This window comes from Theropithecus gelada, chromosome 9 (genome assembly GCF_003255815.1).
Source record: "Theropithecus gelada isolate Dixy chromosome 9, Tgel_1.0, whole genome shotgun sequence".
NCBI classification, from domain to species: domain Eukaryota; kingdom Metazoa; phylum Chordata; class Mammalia; order Primates; family Cercopithecidae; genus Theropithecus; species Theropithecus gelada.
In genome coordinates, this window is record NC_037677.1 from 83688684 (window position 1) to 83713656 (window position 24973).

The 24973-nt window shown below is 36.7% G+C and overlaps 1 protein-coding gene across 1 annotated transcript in view; it reads right to left on the reverse strand.

Annotated features, from left to right (window-relative positions):
- SGMS1 (sphingomyelin synthase 1) overlaps nucleotides 1-24973 on the reverse strand; it is a 168443-nt gene that overhangs the window by 137704 nt on the left and 5766 nt on the right. The window contains exons 2-3 of the mRNA XM_025397293.1: nucleotides 18361-18403; nucleotides 12948-13089 (exon numbers count right to left, since the gene is read on the reverse strand). The gene's annotated coding sequence lies outside the window, so the exon portion shown is untranslated. The remainder of the gene's footprint in view (nucleotides 1-12947; nucleotides 13090-18360; nucleotides 18404-24973) is intronic.

The window sequence follows — 24973 nt, forward strand, 5'->3', positions numbered from 1 at the left end:
GCAAGCGTATGCTTCCCATTAAGAAAATTGCTACTTTTGAACGGGCTCCCAACAGAACTTTTTCTCGCTTACTAAAAGTAAGAAAATAATAATAAAACAAGCCACCCAACACCCCAAACTCAAACAAAAAAAAAAAAAAAAAAAAAAAAATATTTAACACCGCATGTTCTCACTCATAAGTGGGAATTGAACAATGAGAACACTTGGACACAGGAAGGGGAACATCACACACCGGGGCCTGTCGTGGGGTGGGACAGGGGGAGGGATAGCATTAGGAGATACACCTAATGTAAATGATGAGTTAATGGGTGCAGCGCACCAACATGGCACATGTACACATATGTAACAAACCTGCACGTTGTACACATGTACCCTAGAACTTTAAAAAAAAAAAAAATTTTCCCACATAACACCTATGTACTTTTAAAAATTGTCTCTCTAGCTGGGGTATTAGCCAAAACTTTCAGAACAATGTATTTAATATTAATGATAAATGTAGGCAACTCTGTCTGCTGATTATAATGGGAACAAACCTAATATATTACTGTTCAAAAAAAAAAAATTTTTGCCACAGCAGTGGCTCATACTGTAATGCTAACATTTTAGGAGCCAAGCAGGGAGGATAGCTTGAGCCCATGAGTTCAAGACCATCCTGGGCACCACAGGGAGACCTCATCTCTACCAAAAAAAAAAAAAAAATTAGCTGGGTGTGGTGGTGCACAGCTGTGGTCTGAGCTATTTGGGAAGCTGAGGCAGGAGGATCACTTGGGCCCAAGAGGTGGATGGAGGCTGTAGTGAGCCGTGATGGCTCCATTGCACTTGAGCCTGCGCAACAGAGCAAGACCTTGTCTCACAAAAAAAAAAAAATTAATGAAAAATTTATCTTCTAAGAAAATATAAGAAGAGTATATTTTTAAACATTTTTCTTTAATATCTGGCTTAAAAGTAAATCATGAATTCCCCTATTAATGTCTGCAGTCAATCTATTGTGATACCATATACAGCCTCTGGAAGACTCTATTGTACAAGACTCTATTGTACACTACAGAATGACTGTGGAAAAGGGAAATAAGAATGAAAAGACATATACACACTAGGAGACAATATCTGCAAAAGACATACTGATAAAGACCTGTTATCCAAATATTCAAAGAACTCTTAAAACTTAACAATAAGAAAACAATTAACTTGATTTAAAAATGGGCTGAAGACCTTAACGGAGAAATCACCAAAGAAGACATATGGATAAAAATAAGCATATGAAAAGGGTTCCACATAATATGTCATCAGGGAAATGCAAATTAAGACAACAATGACATACCACTACATACCTATTGAAATTTTTTTTGGTCTTTAAATCTCACACATAAAATGAGAATAGAGGAATTTATCAAGCAAGCTCATATACGTTTTAAAAAGAGAAAAGAAAAAGCAGAAAGTGTAGTTCCTAAAATTTATTTCTTAAACTTAAGAGCTTTGGAAAACCAGGTAATAGTTTTGAGGTTCCGTTAGTTGAGCACAGAAAACTAATCAATCTACCTACCCACCTATCTATTACTTTTGCTTGAGAACAGACACGGTTAAATCTTCAGTGCTCACAATGTGTAACATATTCTGCGAGCAGCTGGAAAGCTTCCTACGATGAACAATGATTTCCTTTTAGAGTAACCTGGGGTAGTGGAGAGAGTGCAGGGCTTTGATTATGACAGATCTGAGTCTGAACAAGAGGTCCAGTGCTTATGAACTATGTAGTCTTAGACAAGGCTGAACTCCAGTTTCCTGTAAAATAAAAAAAGTATCAAGGGCTAGGTACTTAACCCTGAACTACTCTTTCCTAGGATGGTCTTGCCCCGATAGAGCAGGCTCACCCCTCTACTTTCTTCATGTCCTTACTCAGATGTTGCCTTCTCAATGAGGCCTTCCTGGCTTCTCTACAAATAGTGTGTGTGTGTGTTTGTACGCACATATACACACACACACACACACACACACGCCCACTTAGACTTACACTCCCCATTCACTTCTCTGCTGTATTTTTTGCCATAGCCTCTGATCCAAGAGGTTATCAGTGATAATGCTGATTACCACTTAGTATACATGTATTTTCCTTATTAATCTAGTTTGTCATCTTTCTCCCACTAGACTATTAGCTGCATAATACACGTGTTGGTTGTTCTTTTTTCCCTACTTACCAATTTTGCTCACTGCCTAAAGTGTCTAAAGGAGGGCCTAGAAAATGAAAGTGTCACTAAAAATCCACAGAATGAAGTAAGATAATGAAGGTCCCTGCAAGATTCCAGGGCTTCATTCAAGATCATGTAAATAAAGACCTTAGGATATAAAAGGCACTTAGTTAATATTATCTTTAGAGAAGAGACTATATGAAACCATTAATAGAATTTTCTTTTAATAATGAGAATAACAGTGTCAGAGATGACACAAGACAGTTGATTAAGTAACAAAAACATGAAAGAAGAAATAATTTCTATAAATCCATGGTAGTGAAATAATATCATTCTGGGTTATTCTATATGATGAGACTATGAAATTTACACTTTACAGGAAACAAAGTTGAAGAGAGGAGTGAGTGTGAAAGCAGATTAAGGATTACAAGTGGATGTTATTTACGTGTCCTTCGCCCCTGGTTAGCTACCCCTAACTGGACCCAATAACTGAAACAGATGACAAAGTCAGTTTTATTTTTCTTGATTTATTCACTTTAATAGGGGGAAAAGGAATAGAATGCGAGAATGCTGGGACAACAATAATGCCTTCAAATATTTTTCTTGACAACTGCTTTTCTGACTGTATGGAAGTCTGTAAGTGAGTATATTAATAATTAACATTTTCCCAGCAAACATTCTAGAAGAAAAAGATTCCATAAATAACCTACTAATTACCTAATTTTTGTTTCAATTACGGTTTCTTTCCCAAAATAGTACAGGAAGAAATAAATATAGGAAGCTAATATAAAAATATCCAACACATTTTTAAATGTGATATAAAAAAATTATCAAGTGATCCAAAATTTTAAAATCCAGTATAAAAAAGAGAAAAAGACTTATCCACACCAAGAAGGCTTTCTTCATTTTAATAATTTCCTAATAAACCTTTTAAAATTAGTAAACTTTCCTTATCAACTTAAATTTATTCAATTTATTAAAAATATCATTGATATAATATTCAGAAATGTACTCGTTACATTGAAAATACAAACAACTGTTAAAAAGAAAACTCTGGGAGAATTTAAAATTTGAACAAAAAATAACAAAGAGTGGATGATTTGGATTAAGTAATTTTAAAGTCTGAAAATATTTATAACATGAGATGCAAACTATTTTCCTCCTTAGAAACTATTTTCAATATAAAATAAACATTATAATTATTAAAAAATGATTTTTAATGGCTAAATGTGGAGATGTGTCAAGCTTACACATTTTACAAAATTAAAACTTCCAAACACAGCTATTTAACAATCATAATAAATATAGCTTTCTAAGTCCTCCAAATATTAATTTAAAAATTTCTAATCATAATGTAGTCTTATGTTAGCATGTGGCTGATAAGTGATGCTATGAATCCAGTTGGCATGTTTACCGTGTTACGTTGCTAGTTCCTCTCATGGCAGAGATTTAAAACACACTACTAACTTTCAAAAACCTCAAAACACATAACTGTACCAGGCAACCATTATCGCTACTCTGATCATTAAAACTTGAGCATTCTACCAATTTAAATCAACATTTATTCCATTTAATATTTCCTTAATACCATAATACATGCTAAAAATTATTCATCAGATTAAGTCACACAAAATATATTGCTGGTTCTAGCAAATTATGTTCTAACGTGGCAATGCAGATGGAGGGCTTGGTCAGAAAGGACTACTTGCATTATATCAGTAACACAAGAAGCAGAGCCCCCTCTGCAGAATTAATATAACATGGGATTCTGAAGAAAAAAATTAAAGTTCAAAACAGCATGTGATTCATTTAGGTTGTGAGTGGCACACATATGTGTTACATATTTCTATCAGATGGCAATGCTTCTCACTAGATATACCCCTATTTAGTGCTGAAGAATTACAGAATCAGCTGAATTTTCAAATTCTGCAGATCTGCACACTGCACATTTAAGCCATAACATTAAAAATATCTTCCTGAGACTGGTTTCTTTTTTTGAAATCACTAACATATTCTACTAATTACAACTATTTTCCCTTACAAATAATATTGCACTCATTCAGAATCAAATGAAATAACATTGAGTGAAAGGACTAAGGTACTACAGAGTCTCTTTCAGGGTATCATTAAATGGACCCATGGCAGATATCATGTAACAAATAATATTTTCTTATTATTTGTTATTTATCAGTTATAGAGCATTACTTAGGAATCAAATCCTACTTAGAAGGGTAAAATATATATAGTATATATAGTAAAATATTAGAAAATTAATCTATAATATATATAGTAAAATGCAAGACAATAAATCAATGCACAAAAATAAATCTCATTTCGATAAATAATATCTCTAAGACATCAACATCTCAGCCAACTTAGACAGCATATTACAAGGGGTTATTCTCCACCTCTCTCTTAACCTAATCTGACTGTGTATAGCAGACATTTAAATTAAAAGAGGAGGCTGAGCTGTACCTAACTTTTTAATAATTTTTTGAGTTCTGTTGTAAATGTGTTTCCACCTCATCCATTAGAAGCACATACTAAAAACAAAACAACAAAAGAGGTCTATTTTTGCAGAATGATATACTAGATACTTTAAACTGGTCTCTCTTAATGAAAATAATTGAAAGATAATAAAGTATAAAATCTCTGTAAATGCACCAATGAGGTGACAATAAAGTATGAAATTCAGAGAAGCCAAAACAAAGTAAGAGTGAGAATGCTGGGAGGTAGAAAAGCACCAAGGCCACAACCCTAGTCATACTGAACTTCCATTATAATGATTGCACAGAACAAGAGAGAGAAAAGATAAAACCAGTACCACTCAAGCTGGTGAGTTTAACAGACCCCTGCGTAAAACTGGAACTTCACAAAACTATACCCTCAGATATAGGAAAATTAGAAATAAACTTGCTACACCAAAAGAGGAACTGCTTTTTTAACCATAGCACCTTCACGGGGTGGAAAATCTCCCTTGAGAATTTACAACCAACAACTAGTATTTATGTTGTTTTGTGGTCTAAATTTATGCTATATGCCTCAAAAAAACCTCAGGCAGAGAATATAATGTAAAGAGTGTCCAGATTGATAGTAGCTATAGGCACCTGGCAGAAGCAAATACAAATACTCTCTGGAAAAATCTACCTTCAATCTAGGCCTCGAACAACTCACACAGATAAAACTTCCAAGGACTATGAGTCCATAGTCAATAAATCATAGAAATACAAGGAAATAAGAGACCAGGAGTGACAGCCAACAGAAACAGGCAAATGAATCAGATTTGGCAACATTTCAAATACTAGAATTATGAGCATAAAATAAGTATATTTAATACATTTCAATAAATAAGAGAAATGTAAAAGGGAGTAAAATTTTATCTGAAAAAACTAGCATGTTTACTTGAAAAGGGACCAAAAATGGTATTTAAAAATTAAAAAATAAAAAACTCATGTTAATTCATTCAACATATGGTTATTAAGCACCTATGTACTAAGTATTACACCTTGGTCTAGGCTCTGGGGATAAAACAGTAGGATAAAAATAAAATAAAATAAAATTTAAAAATATAAAAATCCCCATCATCAAGGACAGCTTAAACAGCAGATTAGAAATAGCTGAAGAAAGAACTGGTGAACCAAATGACAAATCCAAAGAAACTGTCCAGAATTGTAAAATAAAGATGGTGATATCAAAAATATGAAAGAAGGATGTGGAAGATGAGTGAGACAGTCCAACATGTCTTCTTCAATTTCCAGAAAGAAATACTAAAGAAAATGGGGAAGAGGCATTATTCTAAGGAATAATGATAAAATATTCCTAATAGCAATCTTTAGGCCCAAAAAACCCAAAGATTCTCAGGGAGGAAGGGAGAGACAGACGGGGAAGGAGGGAGGGAGGGANGGAAGGAAGGAAAAAGAGATGGAGGGAAAAAAGGGAGGGAGGGAAAAAGGGAGGGAGGGAGAAAGGAAGTTAGAAGGGAAGAAAAGGAGAAAAGGAAAAGTTGGGGGAGAAAGAGTTTCCCCACTTAGATATAAGCAAATCACAGACTCCTAAAAACAAAGCAAAATCTTTAAAGCAGCCAGAAAGAAAGAAGAGATGATCTATTCAAACTAGACTCTGAACATCAAACAGGATTTACATAGGCAAAGAAAAAAAAAAGAAAAGAAAGAAAGAAAGAAGTGAGTTTTCCAGATAGCAGCTTGAGCAAAAGCACAACAGGAAGGGGAACAGAAAGTCTGGATAGAGCCTAAAGTTTGCACTGAGTAAAAGCAGGGATACGGTTGGAAATACACAATGGGACAGATCATGGAGGACTTCACATGCCAAGCTACAGAGTCTGGCCTTTATCACTCTGAAGTGAGTGAAGAGTAAAGTAAAGGCTTTTAAGAAGGGAATAGAACTATAAATGTGGCATCAGAAAAACTAACCAATCAGCTAGCCCAGATGCAGAGATACCAAGGGAAAGGCTATTAAAATAGACGACCCTATGGTAAGAAGGACCTCACTAGAGTGGTGATAGAGTAGTGAAAAGGGACAAAAAGAAACAGAGAAAAAGGACGTTATATATATAAAGGGGAAAAAAGGGGGGGAAAAATCAGTGAGGCTTAGTGATCCATTCAACATGGGTCACAATGAGTCTAAGGTGCTCAAGGTAATCAGTCCAACTTCTCTCTCTTCAACCTTCACGAGCAGTATATTACAGTTTTCCCCTGAATGGACTGAAAACTTCTTTTTATATGCTATAGTCCAGCAATTTATTACTGTTTTAAAATTCTACTTTAACAAACTACTTAAGAAATGAAGTTATCTCAGTTTTTACCACTGAAATGTGGCACTTGATAAAGCTTAATTTCTATAGAAAACACAATTTTGATGGAGGAAATCTTACCTTTTCTCTGAATTATTTAATGAGAGTTGGTGAATATAAAAATTCACCAACTTATACGCAGTACAAGAAGTAAATAGCCCACAAGAACATAGGTCATACATTTTAGACCTGATCTAAAATAGTCTTTCCTACCCAAAAACACTCTGTTGCCCTATTTTCTTTCTAGCATCATATTTGAAATACTGTTTACCTCCCTCTTTATTACTTGTCTCCCTGAAGACCCTGCCCAACCCCTTTTGGACTGTAAGTTCCATGAGAGAAATGATCTCGTTTGTTTGCCTTGCCCACTCTTGTGGTCTAGTACCTAGGAAAGTGCCAGGCATAAGGTAGAGACATTCACTAGATAAATGACTAACAGAATAAATGGCTATACCCAGGGCTGCAGCACTGCACAATTCCAGGGGTGTCATTCATTCACATCTTGTTGAATGTCACCCCAACAGTTGTAGCCATATACACAATTCATATACAGACAGCTCAGGCCCTATTTGACACCAATGTCCTGTTATGTTTGCAAGTTGGTCATAATTTACCCCTTTCCTGATGGAGAAAGCAAGAATTTTCTCTCCAGTTTTCACCTCAAGACTAAGCTCATTCTCTGAATAACTAAATATATATTAACATTAAGATCTTCATACATTGATACCCCTGCACCAACTGTCCAGTAAATAAAGTGAAGATTTTTAACTGTGGTTAAGGATTCTGGGCACCAATTGTAAATTAGCCATTGCAAACTCTTTAGTTAGTTCCTCATTCTTTGCTGGTTAAAAATATCTTTGGAGAAAATTCTCTAGTCCGAACTGAGCTGTGGAACGAAAACACTAAAATTTTTTATTTGGGAGTAGCTGGTTCTGTGATTTCCCAATATAAATCTTCAATTTAAGAGAGCCCACCTGGCCGGGCATGGTGGCTCATGGCCGGGTGCGGTGGCTCAAGCCTGTAATCCCAGCACTTTGGGAGGCCGAGATGGGCGGATCACAAGGTCAGGAGATCGAGACCATCCTGGCTAACATGGTGAAACCCCGTCTCTACTAAAAAATACAAAAAAACTAGCCAGGCATGGTGGTGGGCACCTGTAGTCCCAGCTACTCGGGAGGCTGAGGCAGGAGAATGGCGTAAACCCGGGAGGCGGAGCTTGCAGTGAGCCGAGATCCAACCACTGCACTCCAGCCTGGGTGACAGAGCGAGACTCCGTCTCAAAAAAAAAAAAAAAGAAAGAGAGAGAGCCCACCGAAAATGTTTTAAATGAGTCTAGAAATAGATAATGAAGATTTCACAGACTGTCTGGCTGAATTTCACACACCACATCACTCTGATGGAAAGAGCATCTTCCTACTGGGTAATACACATCAACGAGAATATAGAAACCAATCTCCTGTGGGCCTTTAACAGGTTATACCTTCCACTACTCACTGCTCTGATCACTAAAAGGTTACTTTCTACCACCAATACTTGTAAGGCTATCACTCTTTCATCTCTCCTAACCCTAACATTTCTGAGGAGTCTCTATGGAAACCACTATCATAAAAGCAGGCTAATCTATGGGAAGTCCAACCAGAGGACCTATGGTAAATATTAAACCCCAGAAGGACTGTGTCACTGCAGGAGAATTACAAGCATAACGGAAACTTGGAAGTAATGCTGTCTGGACGTCCATTTTCCATCTCTTTTTCATCCACCCGTAGGACCTACAATGCCCCAGTGATTTTCACAGTCTTTACTCCCTTAAGCAGCAGTCCTTTCTTTCAGCAAAAATTTGTGGAAGTTCAATACATAAAACATAAAAGGCAGAGCTGCTGGTTGATGGGACAATAAGGAGGTCCTCCTTATTGTCGATAAGGACAATTATTGACAATAAGGAGGCTTTGTCTTCCTCCCTCACCCCTTACCTACCCACATGACACTATGGAATCCCAAGGGAAATAAGGAACCATGTCTGAAAAGTAATGGTTTGGTGAGGATGATAGTGATTTAATTAATATAGTCTTTAAGAGAACAATAAGTAATAATAAGTCATAGTCCTAGCTTCATAGGAGCCTTTTCTGAGTAGAGTGCTTCTGTTACATGTTTACCCATTTCAGTTGTAATCAACTTCTCAGTTTGGTAACTTTAATGCCTAGGAGCACAGAACTCTTTGGTTTCAGGAAAAGTCACATTAATACTACATTATGCATCTCTCTCTAACCTCACTCATGACACCTGGGGTTTCCTCAGGTAAGTGTAGCTGCTGACCCAGGGTTTGGCCCATGTGAAATATTTAGGAGTAGAAAAAAGGTTTAGTGAAGTAGTAAAGTCAACTAGGAGAGCCAAATCACCTGCAAATCAGGATTTGAGAAGTTTCATCTAAGTATGAAAACACTGAAGTTACTCGTCACAGATGAGCCACCTCAGAGAAAGAAAAATAGATATTCAAAGTTTCCCAGTCAAAAGAGAATTTTTCCATGCTACAGTCATGCACAGCATTTGTACTGGGAAACTGCAAGTCAGGTTCATTTCATGATGTAACAGGGGAAGTGATCGAAACTAGATTTTCTCATCATATCTGAAAGTATCATTAGGATATCATTATGAAAACTAGTGGCAATTATGTTCTTGTTTTTTAGAGAGGTTTTAAGCTAAACTGAATGAGGATTAGGTTTACTAATAGAATGGATTCACTGACGCTATTACCCAAAGGGAATACTTATAGCCACTAAAAGTATGTTGGAAAAGAACATTTAAGCACATAGGAAAAATGTTGCAATTATACTAAGTAAAAATGGATATAGAACACTAAGATTTTAAGTTTGCATTTTTAAAAAGACATACATATTCATAGGAATAAAAGCTGGAAGCATCTTTACCAAAATATTATCAATGGCTGTATCTGAGTGCTAATCTTTATTTTGTTGTTTAAACTTTTCAATATTTAACAAATTTTCTTTTTTTCCTTTTTGTTCATACTTAAACAAATGTTTTTTACATTTTTCTTCTTTTCTACTTTTATCTTAGGTTCAGGAGATACATGTGCAGGTTTGTTACATGGGTAGGTTGTGTGTTACTGAGGTTTGGTGTACGAAGGATCCCATCACCAAGGTGGCAAGCACAGTGCCCAACAGTTAGTCTTCCAATCCATACCTCCCCGACCCTCTCTCTCAAGCATTCCCTACTATCGTTCCGGTCTTTATGTATTCAATGTTTAGCTCCCACATATAAGTGACAACATGTGCTTTTTGGTTTTCTGTTCCTGCATTAGTTCACTTAGAATAATGGTCTCCAGGTGCTTCCATGTTACTGCAAAGGACATGATTTCATTCTTTTTTATGGCTGTGAATATTCATCAAATTTTCTATGTAGAATCAGGAAAAGACACTTAAAAGCAGAAAGAAATTTTATTTACTGAAAAGAAATGGTGTACCTAAAATTCTGAGATTCATATATAAATGCCAGAGCTGTCCTTAACTGTGTGATTGTGTGGCAAAATTCCAGTCCCAACTTGCTTTGGAAGAAACAGCTGCTCATGCAACTGCTAAGGTGAGTCGACCCTCATTGCTGCTAACAGCGTGGTAAGCACTGGGTGGCAAATGGCATGCAGCCCAAGCAGACACATCCAGTTCTCAAGAGTGGCTCAGTCCATCATTCACCAGAATTGCCACTGTCCTGACAAAACCTCGTTGACGAACAACACCAACCCCATCTAGAAGCTTTTGCTTCTGTGAGGATGAGGCTTATTTAGCTGTTTAGGACTGCCTTTGTATGAATGCTAAACATAAGAAAATTCTTAGACATGTTTATGATCTAAATGTCACCACTGTGTATAATCAGCAAGGTAATGTAATTGTTAGAAACATTGCTGGTGAAAAACAGATCTAGGTTCAATTCTGGCCCTGCTATTTTCTAATCACATGAGCTTGGGCAAGTTTCATAATCTTATAAACCTCAGTGTATTCATCTTTCAGTGAGGTTGACCACATCCATCTCTCAGGATTTTTAGGATCATTTAAAATATTTTTCAGTATGTACATCCACTAATTTAATGAGAACATTCTAGAAGCCTAAATATATAGAAATTTCAAATTATTTAGCCCCTTATTGAAAAAAATCAGATACCATATATTCTTAAACTTAAAACTTATATCCTTCTATATAAGGCAACTTCCCAGCTGTACACATTGAAAGTGGTCACTGAGCCAAAACTAAGTACTTGAATAGATGTTCTATATTTTAAAGAATTCAGGTTCTAAAACAACTTTGTGAACTACGGGAGAATATTTCTGGCAAAATCTTATCATTCTTCTGTGTCATCTTCAATAACTCTGTACTAGTAGGACTATATTAGAAATATAAAAGTCCACTCCTGTCTCCCATGCTAGACTCATAATCAACTCAGAAAACATAGAATCAGTAAAGACATCAGAGCCTATGTGAGAAAGAGGGCATATTTTAATGTCTCATACCAACAATATATTCTCAGTGATATTATAAAAATAATAAAAGTTGGAAATGTTTAATTTTAATGATTCAAATTAAGTGTTATAATTATAAACCAAATAAAATGCCATGAAATGGGGGGAAAGTATCAAAAGCTGAAAAAAGAAGATTAAAATTCCACAAGAATAAGAATTTTTTTTTTTTTTAGATGGAGTTTCACTCTTGTTGCCCAGGCTGGAGTACAGTGGCAAGATCTCAGCTCACTGCAACCTCCGCCTCCCACGTTCAAGTGATTCTCCTGCCTCAGCCTCCTGAGTAGCTGGGACTACAGGCACCCACCACCATGCCCAGCTAATTTTTGTATTTTTAGTAGAGAGGTGGTTTCACCATGTTGGCCAGACTGGTCTCAAACTCTTGACCTCAGGTGATCAGCCCGCCTTGGCCTCCCAAAGTGCTGGGATTATAGGTGTGAGCCACCATGCCCAGCTGAATAAGAATATTTTTAAAACTCTGCTTCAAAAAGGGAATACAGTAGGGCATACTATTTCTATGGTACACAATTTAAGACAGACTCAGTGCTGAATTCCATTCTTGCCACTTACTCTCTGGGAATAGCAGGCCAGTTGTTTAACCACTTGGAACCTTATTTCCTCATCTGCAAAATGGGACTCGCTTAAAGCTTTCATGATGGTGTGACAAAGACACGTAAAATACTCAACACAAGGTACATTTGTAGTGTTCTTCACTGGTAGAAAAAAAAAAAAAGACTACAAAATTCCTAAAGGATCAAGATGACATATGACAATAACATAGGCTGTGCCTTACCAAGAGAGCCAGTGCATCCAAAGCCAGACATCCACCAAAGGTCACAGGATATGAAATAATGGATATGAAATAATGGGTGTCCCTGATCTTGATGATACATTGTTGAGGAGATAAAAATTAAAGGCTAAAAACCAAGAAAATGGGGTAAATATTTAACGGGGGTCAAGAAACAAGCAGGTCAAAGTAAATGACTAAGAGGGAACCAATCAATCTGATACAACCATATCCAATCAGAAATGACCTTGATGATGCTCAGGGAAAAGTAAAGCCAGTAACAGCTGGTTTATGAGACACATTTGCTGAGCTTTGACATTGACTGCTCTACTCCCAGGGAAGAAGGCAATGAGGCCTTTAATTAGAAATTTGCTATCACTTCCATGTGACAAGAGTCTAATGTCCTTGAGGCATTGGGAAGGACACTCAAGGGTCTGAATCAGAGTTCATCAAAGAGTGACGAGTGATATCCCACCACACAGACAAGGTTACAGAAAGACACCAGGTATTTCAGGCCTGAGAGTTCTGTCCTATGAACAGTGGGATTCAAGAGAAGAGCTCATTCCCAGAGAATGACTCCATTTGACTGAGTAGAGCAGAGTGGGCCACATCAGCTTCAATCAGAGTTCTCTGTTAATACATACCTCCAACGGCTGCTGTTTTGCATTTATCGACAGGTTCCTCTAAAAGTAGTCTCAGGTATACTTGCTGAGGCAGGGTCTCGTCTTCTATTTCATGTTTCCAAACCATACACTTTTGGGCATCCCAAAGAACTCAGTAGTGTGCCTGGAACAAAGAAGCAGTTTCAGCTTAACAACTTCAAAACAGAATCACAAAATTCTAAAGCTGAGAGAGACTGTGTAAATTCAGTGCAGTTCACTATAAATAAAAGGATTAAAGTACTTATAAACTTGGAAACAAAGAATTCATAATGAACCTTCCCTACCTCCTCCCATTTTTTCTTTCTTTTCTAGCTTTTTAATTGTTGTATTTTTTACAGTAGTATAATATATACATATAACATAAAGCTTACTCCATCTTTTCTAATTAAAAGTTTTTAGCCCTATGACTATAAAAGGTGTTTCTCCTTTTATATAATTATCTACTATTTTTAGTTGCCAACGAATAATTGATTATCATAAATTAAGTATAAGTTTGAAGTTTCAGCTTCAAACTGAAAACAAGGGTAACTACTGAGTTATCGTCTTTACAAGTTGACTTATAAAAATGTTATGATCTCTCTGGGGCCAAAACATTACCCTGATAAGTAACAGCTTTTATAGTTATATATGTGTACATGGTACACATTTCCTGGCAGCATAATCAGGAAGCTAGAGACAATGTCTTGTACAAAGAGGGCTATTCATTTAGTGCCTCATTCGTAGTAATTTGTACTTATGTGTGGAAGAATATGGAATCTAATGGTAGCTAGAAAGGCAGTATATTTTGTTCAATCGTATTTAATTTAATTTTTTTTCCCGTGATAATCTATAAGAATTAGGCTCTTAACCCTTTTCAGGATCATATACGCCCTGCAGTATTGAGTATCTATGAAAACTAAGCCTGTTCCATCCCTCTCCACTTAAATTTCAGGACAATCGTTAACTCCTTAAAGCTATCCCTGGACCCCAGGATAAAAATCACAGGTGCTCTCCAGCTGTCAAGCTGGGGAGCTGATACCTTGAGCCAACTAACAGACTTAATTCTATAAACCATTCTTATAGACAAAAACAATCCACTACTCTCAACAGTCCTAAGGACTTAGTTAGGACCAGGCATCCCTCCGCACCCTCCCATCTTTTAATCATTATTTATTCTATCGGTAAGAAATGGTGCTACATCTGTAAATAATCAAACATAGGCACAAAGAAAGCAGTTATCAACTAAAACAGCAATAAAATAAAACAAACAAACAAAAACTAGGACTCTTTTGCCATTACATTAGCTTAAAAGTATTCAATTAAAGTTTCAGGCCAGGCGTGGTGGCTCATGCCTATAATTCCAGCACTAACCTAGGCAACAAAACGCTTAGGAAATGATGGAGCTTCTGATTCCTCAGAAGGGGAGCGGGGAAGACTGAAAAGATGGGGGTGGTGAAGTGTGTATAAAAAAAAAAAGACCCTTACCCCGCACCATAAATTAAAGTTAACTCAAGATGGAGTAAACACCTAAAATTAAGACCTGAAACTATAAAATTCCTAGCAAAAAAAAAAAAAAAACATAGAGGAAACGCTTCATGACATTGGAGTTGGCAATGATTTTTTGGATATGACATCAAAAACACAGGTTAAAAAAAAAACACACAAAATAAGCAAATGGGACTACATCAAACTTAAAAACTAAAGGAAGCAATCAACCAAGTGAAAGGACAACCCACAGAAAATATTTGTAAACCATATATCTGACAAAGTGTTAATATCCAGAATATATAAAGAATGCCCACAATTCAACAATAAAAAGCTTAATAATAATTAAAAATTGGCAAAGGATTTGAATGGACATTTCTCCAAAGAAGATATACAAATGGTCAATAAGCACATGAAAAGATGCTTAACATTCCTAATCATCAGGAAAATGCAAATCAAAACCACAATGAGATATCATCTCACACCCATTAGAATGACCACTATCAAAAACAAAAATAGAAAATAGCAAGTGTTGACAAAGATGTGGAGAAGTTGACTAGAATATCTGTACAGTGTTGGCAGAAATGTAAAATGGCACATTTCTGCCAGTTATGGCAGTTCCTCAAAACATATGATCCAGTAAGCTCACTTTTGGTATGCATCTGAAAGAATTGAAAGCAGGGTCTTGAAGAGATATCTGGACACCCCTGTTTACTTAAGCACTACTCACAATAGTTAAGAGGTGGATGCAACCTACACATCCAATGGCAGATGAATAAAGAAAACATGGTATATACATACAATGAAATATTATTCAACCTTAAAAAGAAGGAAATCCTCTTATGTGCTCCAACATGGATGAACCCTGAGGACATTATGCAAAGTAAAACAAGCCAGTCACAAAAAGACAAATATTACATGATTCTACTTATAGGAGATATCTAAAGTAGCCAAATTTACAGAAACAGAAGGTGGTTCGTAGTTGCCAGAGGCTGGGCAGTCGGGCTAAAGGGGTGTTGCTGTTCAATGGGTATAGAGTTTCAGTTTTGCAACATAAAAAGTTCTAGAGAGCTTTTGTACAACAATGTGTACATAGTTAACACTACTGTACACTTAAAAATGAATATATTTTATGTTATGTGTTTTTTACCACAATAAAAACAAATGAGAGATTATCCTGGATTATCTGAATGGGCCTAATATAATCACCAGGGTCCTTAAAAGTGGAAGTGGTAGACAGAAAAGGAAGTCAGAGTAATGCAATATGAGGCCATTTGACCATTGTTGACTTTAAAGATGGAAAGGGGCCAGGAGCCAAGAAATGCAGCCAGCAGCTAGAAGCTAAAAAATAAAAACAAGGAAAGGGACTCTTCCCTAGAGCCTGTGGAAAAGAGTGCAGCCTGTGGACACCTGTTTTGTTTTGCTACAGGGTCTCACTCTGTCACCCAGGCTGGAGTGCAGTGGCATGAAGCCTGCTCACTGCAACCTCTGCCTCCAGGGTTCAAGCGATTCTCATGCCTCAGCCTCCTGAGTAGCTGAGACTACAGGCATTCACCACTACACCCGACTAATTTTTGTATTTTTTGGTAGAGACAGGGTTTCACCATGTTGGCCAGGCTGGTCTTGAACTCCTGACCTCAAGTGATCCACCAGATTGGCCTCCCAAAGTGCTGGGTTTACAGGCATGAGCCACTGCGCCTGGCCCGTTGATTTTAGCCCAGTGAGACCTGCCATCAGACTTCTGACGCACAGAACTGTAAGATGATAAATTTGTGTGGAGCAAAGAAGGGGAGGAGGGAGGGAAGAAGGGAGAGAGGGAGGGACTTAGAATCCCAGATCCTCTCCCTCACCTGGTAGAGCCAAACAAACCATCCCTACATCCTTACATCCCTGTAAGAAGGGGCAGTTTACCCTCTGGAGAAAATGATACAGCAAGACTTCAAACCTAGACTCCAGATAAGGCTGAAACAAAAGCACTGGATCTAAGCATTCTCAGGCTTGGATGGTGAGACCTCTGGCTCCCTTCCTCCTCACTCCTCTGTGGTGCCCCAAATCCTCACAGGTAGGCTTACACCCTACAAAAAAAGTAAACAAAGAATTCCTTTTTGGATAAACTGAAAGGTCCAAGGAAAAAAGTCTACAGATTTTGATACATGATAATTACCCACTGAAATGGCTAGTAAAGCCTCTGCTCAAAGACCTTAGAGTGAAGCCAATCAGGTAACAAATTTGCAGTCCATTTTTTATTATCTTACTCTTAAGTAAGAACAGACAACTAAATCCCCAGCACTCATTTGGGAAGAGCCTTTAACATTAAAATCAGTGATCAAAATAAGAAGATAAAGGGAACACACAGGAAAATGTGCAAAGAACGGGAAAAAACAGCAAAATAGTCCAATTCATATTCTCAAAAAAATGAGAAAATATTGCATCTATGAAACAAAAACAGGATTCTAATTTTTAAAACAAAATATTCATAGACCCTAAAAAATTAAATTCAAAATTACAAACCTGTTAGCAGAAAGTAGAAGAAAAACATAGAAGGATGGAAAATAGTTAAGAGTAAGACTTAAGAAAATTAGAGGATCAAACTAGTAGGTGCAAATACCCAACTAACAGACTAAGAGAAAAGAGAGAATGGGGGGGGAATTATCAAAGAAATAGTACAAGAAAATTTACAAATTGACAGACATCAGTTTCTAAGCTGAGAGAACCATGAACATCAAAAACAACGAGAAGTGTCCCAATATTGCAGAATTCTGGAGATAAAGAAAAGTAATGAAACATTTTCCAGAGACAAAAAAACAGTTCACAAACAACCAACTGGGAGGCAGAATGGCTTGAGACATCTCAACTTACACCACAGAGCTCAGCCACAAAAAAATATAGTCATAATAAAGTAGACATTAATACTTATCTAAATATAGACTGCATCAAGAAAATAAAGAGAAAGGAAAAGTAAGTATGTAGTAAGGGTAAAGGGTGGTCAATATGTAGGTATGTAGTAAGGGTAAAGGGTGCAGTAACAATGACTGCATCAAGAAAATAAAGAGACAGGAAAAGTAGGTATGTAGTAAGGGTAAATGGTGGTCTATGAGAGAGAACTCCTCAGCAGGAAATCAATGTATAAGTCTAAGATTTTAAAAGGAATCAATAAATGGCACTTAGAGCATACGATGTGTTGTTTAGAAATAGGTAGATGAACACTGGAAAATACAACTAAAAGGATTGAAAAGGGCTATCTTTAGGCAAAGAGGCAATAAGAGTACAAAAAGAACAAAGAATGGCTATTAGAGTACTATTTGAATTCTTAAACACTATACATGCAATTACCTCTAAATAAATAAAATAAATGAAAGGAAAGAAGGAAGGAAGGAAAGGAGGGAAAGAGGGAGAAAGACTTAAGAAAACAATTCTACAAATTGTTACACAGTAGAGATCTTCAATGTTCATCTACACAGAAAGAATGGAAACAGCAACTGTCCTAAGATTATGCAAATGATTACTTGTGGCTTGGGATAAAATTTCCAAATATAGTGCCATACATAGATTCCAAAAGTGCTGTACTGCAAACACCTAAAATGATAACAGGCTGTAGAAAATAATATTGAATGCTTCAAAAATATGACTCAAATAATGAAGACACTGATGTCAGATATGTATGTAAAGAGTTGGAAGAAAATTATTCTGGGGTAGGAAAAAAGCATTAGTTATAAATACTCCATTTTGCATAAATACATACTTGCACAAAACATGTACATAACTAAATTAATTAAATGGTAATATGTATTTGACTATTTCATCTATATCCCCAAAATATTCCTTATATATTCCAATTGCCCACAAAAATTGTTTGTTTAGATCCTTTCATTGGGAGAACACAGAAAATATAAATTAGCATAAAAGGTAAATAATTTAAAAATCCATTTACCTCAATCATGCTGTTATTTTTCTTCATCAGTCTTCCTTCCAATCTAGAAGAAAGTAATATGTAAATTAAAGTGCATTCTTCATGCAATGAGCTGCTTATAAGAAAAAAAGCCTAAAATCCAAGTTAACTATTATTCACTTCTTGTGATGTATCCGTAGGAAAAAGAAGAAGCATTATTTCACCAATTCCCAACTAATTTCTGGCTGTCATGGTATTCAGAGTAAGCTTCTATTAGACAATGCCAAGCAGAAGTACGCATGCAAATCCAATGGCAATAAAAAAAATCGCACACCAAATGCATCTGATGGTATAACAGGAGTTTTAAAACCATGTACCTTTATAAATTATCTCCTCTCCATTTAGGTAAATAACTGCTAACTGACTATATAAAAAAGATAAAGAAGCAAGAAAGTGTATTTTTCAAACCGTAATAATTACAACCCTGGGGTAAATTTTCATTTTTACCAAAATGCAATCAATAGCAAGTTAAGTGGAACAACCACAGACCACATACATAAGGGTATGATCAAACAGCTTATAAATAACTCTAACCCACATCACCCTAAAGGCTTAAAAATGCTTCCGCGTTTTATTTCATGAAAGACTTTTTCAGCTAAAAATGAAATATGACCCTGTGTAAGTAAAATATACAAGTGAATTAGGCTACATGCAGAAAGGGGAAAAAGTAATTTTTTAAAAAATTAGCAAGCCCAGAAATCTTGTGTGGCTTAATAAATTTTCTTAAAGTGAACACCACTCTCCCAAAAAGTCAACACTGCCCTGCCTTCAAATAGCACACATTAGTTTTGCCTGTTGGGCTAGGTATAATTATTTAGGAATCTATCTGGGAGTCTAAGAATCCCTGTATCTGGTCAAAAATAAAATGCTTTAAGGAAAGGGGAGCAAGTAGTCGTTGACTACAAAGTGGTATTATTTCCGAAAGATGTTAACGTGTCTGAGGAAAAAGTTTTGGCTGATTGGTTGATTGTATGAGGTCAACCTGCAAGTTCTCCAGAGACCAAAGGACAGAGAAGCAGTTTACGATAGAAACAGAAGGGGAAGGGCCTTCCTGTTGTCCAGGAGGAATGGACTTCTGGGAATAAGATGGGAGAAGGCAGGAGCAGAGGGGAGAGAAGGGAGTGGGGAGGGAGGGTGGCCTCCTTTCTATAGGTACAGAAACACCTATAAAGATAGTAACCAAGCTCGTCCGTGCTAGAAGCTAGATGAAATTACTAATGCATGATCTCACTTAATCTTCCAATTCCTAGGAAGCCTGTTTTGCAATCTCCAGTTGACAGATACCAATACTGAGTCTCAAATCATCAATGGTGTCTGATGTAAACAGTTTGTGGGTGAAATAATGCTATTCCTCTTTACAGCTTGAATGCAGGGCTAGATTCGCCATCAACAAAAAGAGAGAGATTCACGAAAATGAAGCCTTATAATTAAATACAGAATATGCTGTTTTGTCCCTACCCACAAATCATTTAAAGGAAAAGAATCAACTTATTCAGGACCCAAGAAGTCTTCTGAGTTACCAGAAAGTGGAATAGTTTTGTTACTTGTAAAGTAGGCCCATGTTATCTTTTTGTATATCAAAGAAGTTTCAAAAGAAACTGAATTTCATAAGAGATAATTTTCTGACATGTTAACTGGTTTATGGCACTGTGTGCTTTCCCACTGTAATGGGAGAAATCAGAAGAACACAGTGTCCCTCAGAGATAGCCACAGATGCAAAGAGGCAAATTACCACCAGATAATTATTGAAGAACCCATGATAGTGTCACCTTCAAACGGCATGCCACACCTGCATGAATATTTAATTTCTATCACAAGTACTTTCAAAAAGCTGGGGCCAAAATAGGAACATAGTTGAAAAAGGGAACTTTCCATTCTGCCATTTGACAGGAAGAAAATAAAATATCTACCTTTTAAGGCAATATGTAATATATCAAAGACGTGTAGCTAAAAAGATCTTCCTACATCCTCACTGGTGAACACAAAGTAATATTTCAATGACAATAAATGATTGTGAGACATCATGAGATGCCTTTATACTTAACCCCACAAGAACCCTATGTGTGTGTGTTGGGTGAGGGGTGGAGGGTGAAGGGTTTAGAATCCCCTCCTTAACCAGATGAAGACATTAGGCTCATAACAGAGGTTATGTTGTAACTTGTCCAAAGTTGCAAATTTGTCCAACGTCAAACTTTGAGGAAATGGGCAAGGGTTCCAAATTACATGTCGGATACCTTTAGGCTATTGTGTCGACCATAACAACTCTGCCTTGGTGATGAATATACTTGAATCTGTTTTTCAATAAAAATTGATCCATTCACTATTTTCCAGTTTCAAATTGCTTTTGCTATCTTCCCGAGTAAAGGATCTTGACACTCCTTCCTCCTGTGAGATGGGGTAAGTATTCTGTCAGCGAGTGGCTTGAGAAGGTCTAGAGGGACTCTTTTTAGGATAGCTGCTAAAGCCTCTGAGAGCACCCTGGTCATCTTCCTTTTATAGGATCTAGCATATGGAATGCATAGTGAAAGCTGCAGGCTTGATTTTTCAGGGGACACATGCCATGAAGATACAATGCAAAAAGTTCTTTCTGGGACTCTATAAGTAAGCAAGTTAACAATGCATACCGTGCACAGTAAATCATCTAAGGAAAAAATTACCCAAATTATACTTAAAAGTCTGTGGCTCTAAACTTTCGATTGAGGATTGAGCAAAGTATGGCATAAGTCTTTGCAGACATTAACCTAATGACATGCAGAATCCTGGTGGTGGGGGGAGTGTGGTACAGAATAAGGTACTCTTCCCCTATTCAATAATTCTGGTATAGCAATACTCAAACTCCTATGTGTTTACTACTTGTGACTTCCTCTCAAGGAAAACACACTGGAGTAGGAGAAAGTTCAAAGGGTAAAAAGAAATGGGCATAAGAACCAAGGTTGTGGAAAGAAAAGATTAAAGTTCACAAAATTCTGCAAGGCATTGGCAAGCCCCCACTTTATAAGTTTACATTTGTAGGGCCAACCCTTTCAAAACTTATTACTTCCTCTTAGATTGGGGGTGCAGGGGGGCAGTGGTTTCATTCTGGGGCCAATCTGATTGATCAATAGGCAGTGGCTTCCTAGAAGCCACACCAGAAGACAGTGTCCAAATCAACTGCCATTGTCCGCTATGGACACACGATGTGGAAATTGCAGCAGGCACGCTTCGTTTTTGGCAGCCCTGTCCCACACCCTATTATTAGAGTTCAGTTGTTGATTCTCAGGGGAAAGACGGTATGTAATAAGAAATAAATAATATAGAGAGACCAGGAAGAGCACTCCATTAAAACTGCATTTTATTAGAATAGTAAAAACACTGAAAACTTTCTCATTCTTACTCATAAACAGCATGTTTTGCAAATTAGAGCCTGGCTTAAGAGAATACAAAATCCAAAGTAGAAAGTTTGTGTTTTCTTCCTTTATACAAAGTTAGTGTTTTCTTCCTTTAATATCTAACTCTCAATAAACAGAGTTTAACTGACCCTTTTCTCCCTTTCTTCTGCTTGGAGGAGAACCTTTACTATCTTCAAACAGGATCCTGCTGCTGTCAAAAAGCCCCAGGCATGGTCTCTAGCTTTGGTGACTGAAGGTTGCAAGTCTCTTGCTGCAGTCACCCTTAAAGCTTCTTCCTGCCGGCAGCTGGTATCACTGGCATCAGCTCTCTTCACAAGGGAGGACTTCCCACTACACTTAACGAAAGACTTAATCTTCCCTTCACTACACTGCTTTCTTACCTTTTCTAGATTAAAAGAGTAATGCAAAGGGTAAAGTCCTTCCTCAAACTTTGCCTCAATTTACAGCCAAACATGATTGTTTTGGGTAAGTTACAGAGCTCCTCTCTTGAAACTGCTGGCTGAGATGTAAAAGAAAACAAAAAATAAAAAAGACCATCCATTAACTACCCTGGGAGTTCAGCAACTTCCAAACTGGCCTCTCAAACCGGTTTCCCTTTTCCTGTAAAACGCATTTGAATAGAGTTTAGAATAACAGGTTGACCTAGGAGGAAAGAACAGACTTACGGATTGCAATCTACTAAAAATGTAGGAGCTGAATGAGGGATTTAATGAGGGATAAAAATTCCAAAGAAATATACTACACGCCCTTAAGGAAGTAGTTACTAAAAAAGATGATAAAGAGTGAAAGCAACTATGCTCCAGGCAATGGTGAGATAAGTTCATGGGAACAAACCATAACTGGTAAAAGACTGGAAACTAAACCAGTTTTAAGCACGACCTCAAAGCAAACAACACCTCCGCTCACCTTCCCAGAAAGAGTGACCAAGTGCCTTCGCTTAATGCTGCAGAAAAGAGGTATTTTATCCCTTCATTCAGCAAACATTTATTGAGCAAGAAGGTGGGATTATATAGAGATGAAAGAGCAGCTTCCCTGAAGGAGCTTAGTTTAGCAAGGAGAAAAAAAACACGTAAATCAGTATTTACATTTCTATGTGGTACCAGGGAGTCATAACACTGAGCTAAAGCACAACATCAACCAACACAACCACTTCCCTGGTAGGGGCCAGACACAATTCTGATATTTTTAGGTAACTCATTTGAATCTTTGAAACAAGCCTATGAGACTGGCAAACACTTTTCCTGGTTTACTGGTGCAGTTAGCGTGTATGAGATATAAAAAAGGATCTTTCAAACACAAAGTTTACTCAAATTAAATCTTCAAATTATGCCTCCCTCCCCAAATACAAATCTCAATCCCTATTTTAGCTTTTGCAGGTTGCCCAGCAGTATCTGAGGTTCCCAGAACTCTCACTGAGAAATTCACAAATTGAAGAAATTATTTCCTACATCACAGGACTTGTTATCAAGGGCCACGTCAGTAATGCCCTGCCTACAGTAGAGCATTACTAAAAACAAACACAATGAGAGCAGTTTTGTTTGTTTTTAAATCCTTACCCACAGATGTACCAAAATAATCTTCTACGTTATTTAATCCTAGCTTCGTCAAGGGCAAGAGTCACACCATGTCTGTGTTTAATGAGTTCTCAGTACATAAGACAGACATTGGTTAGCACCCAGTAAAATCATATCATATTTGTGTTACCAATTAAATCAAATTGATCTTCTCAGTTATTGTCAAGACCACTTTTACTTTCTATATTTATTATTTTCTTTTTTAATTTTATTTTTATTTGACAAATAATTGTATACATTTATGGAGAATAATGTGATGTATTTTGATATATATTTACAATGTGGAAAGATTAAATCAGGCTAACATATCTATCACTTCACATACTTATTTTTTGTGGTAAAAACATGTAAAATCTATTCTAGCAATTTTGAAATCTATGATGCATTATTTATTAATATTATAGTCATCATTCCTTACAGCAGATTTCTTGAACTTATTCCTCCAATTTATCTTCCCATCCCCTCTCCCCCTTAACCATCCCAGCCTCTGGTAACCACCATTCTACTCTCTACTTCTATGAGTTTGACTTTTTAAGAATCTACATATATGTGAGATCATGTAGTAACATAATGTCCTCCAGGTTCATCCATGTTGATGCAAATGCGCCCACTTTTTAAAGGGTGAAGAGTATTCCATAGTGTGTATATGCCACATTTTCTTTATCCATTCATCTGATAATGGACTCCTAGGTTGTTTCCATATCTCAGCTATTGTGAATAGTGACACAATAAACATGGGAGTACACATATCTCTTCTGCATTCAGATCAAATTTCTTTGGCTACATTCTTAGAAGTGAGATTACTGAATCATATGGTAATTCTATTTTCGGTTTTCTGACAAATCTTCATACTGGTTTCCATGATGATTGCATTAATTTTCATTCCCACCAAAAGTGCACAGGGGTTCCCTTTTCTCCACACTAGTCATTATTTTCAAGACTAAATCACTACCCACCCTCAAAAGAGTTATTCATTGCTAGGTATTTGCTCCTGCAGTTCCCTGTAATGCCCTTCCTCTATCCTGCTCCCCACACTGTTAATCCATTCCCATCACCTGGCTTAGAAAGAACAATGGAAATATGATCCAATAAAATTTGGATTAGGAATTAGGTAATTACCACCACACGATACTGGAATATAATACAATTTCCATTAAAACCGTCTTCACACAGTCTTATTCCACTACCAACATGTTTAACTAAAGTAGTACTAACGTGTTTAGTTTAACTAAATAGAACTGTTAATGCTTAAAAAAAATAGTTCTCTACACTATGTTTAATCTACTGTGGTTCAAGCAGCCTCTGTCTGGAACAGTAATACTCTCTCCTTAACTAGTCAGAAAATCCCACAAGGATGGCTTATGTCATATCCCAAACAGACAGTACATAATCCAACAATTTAATAAATATTTTTAAAACTAAATGCCTTGCCTTTTGAACTTGGATTCTTTTTAGAATTTATGGAGAATAAATATCTATTGAAAATTAAAGGAATTCATAGAACAATGAGACTTTCTGAATTTCCTTTTAAAACACTTTGAAGGAACATTTTGGCTTCAAACAAAAATTCAACATGAATTGTCAAAACCAAGCTATCATAATAAACTTTCCAAGTCTCAAAACCTGTCTTCT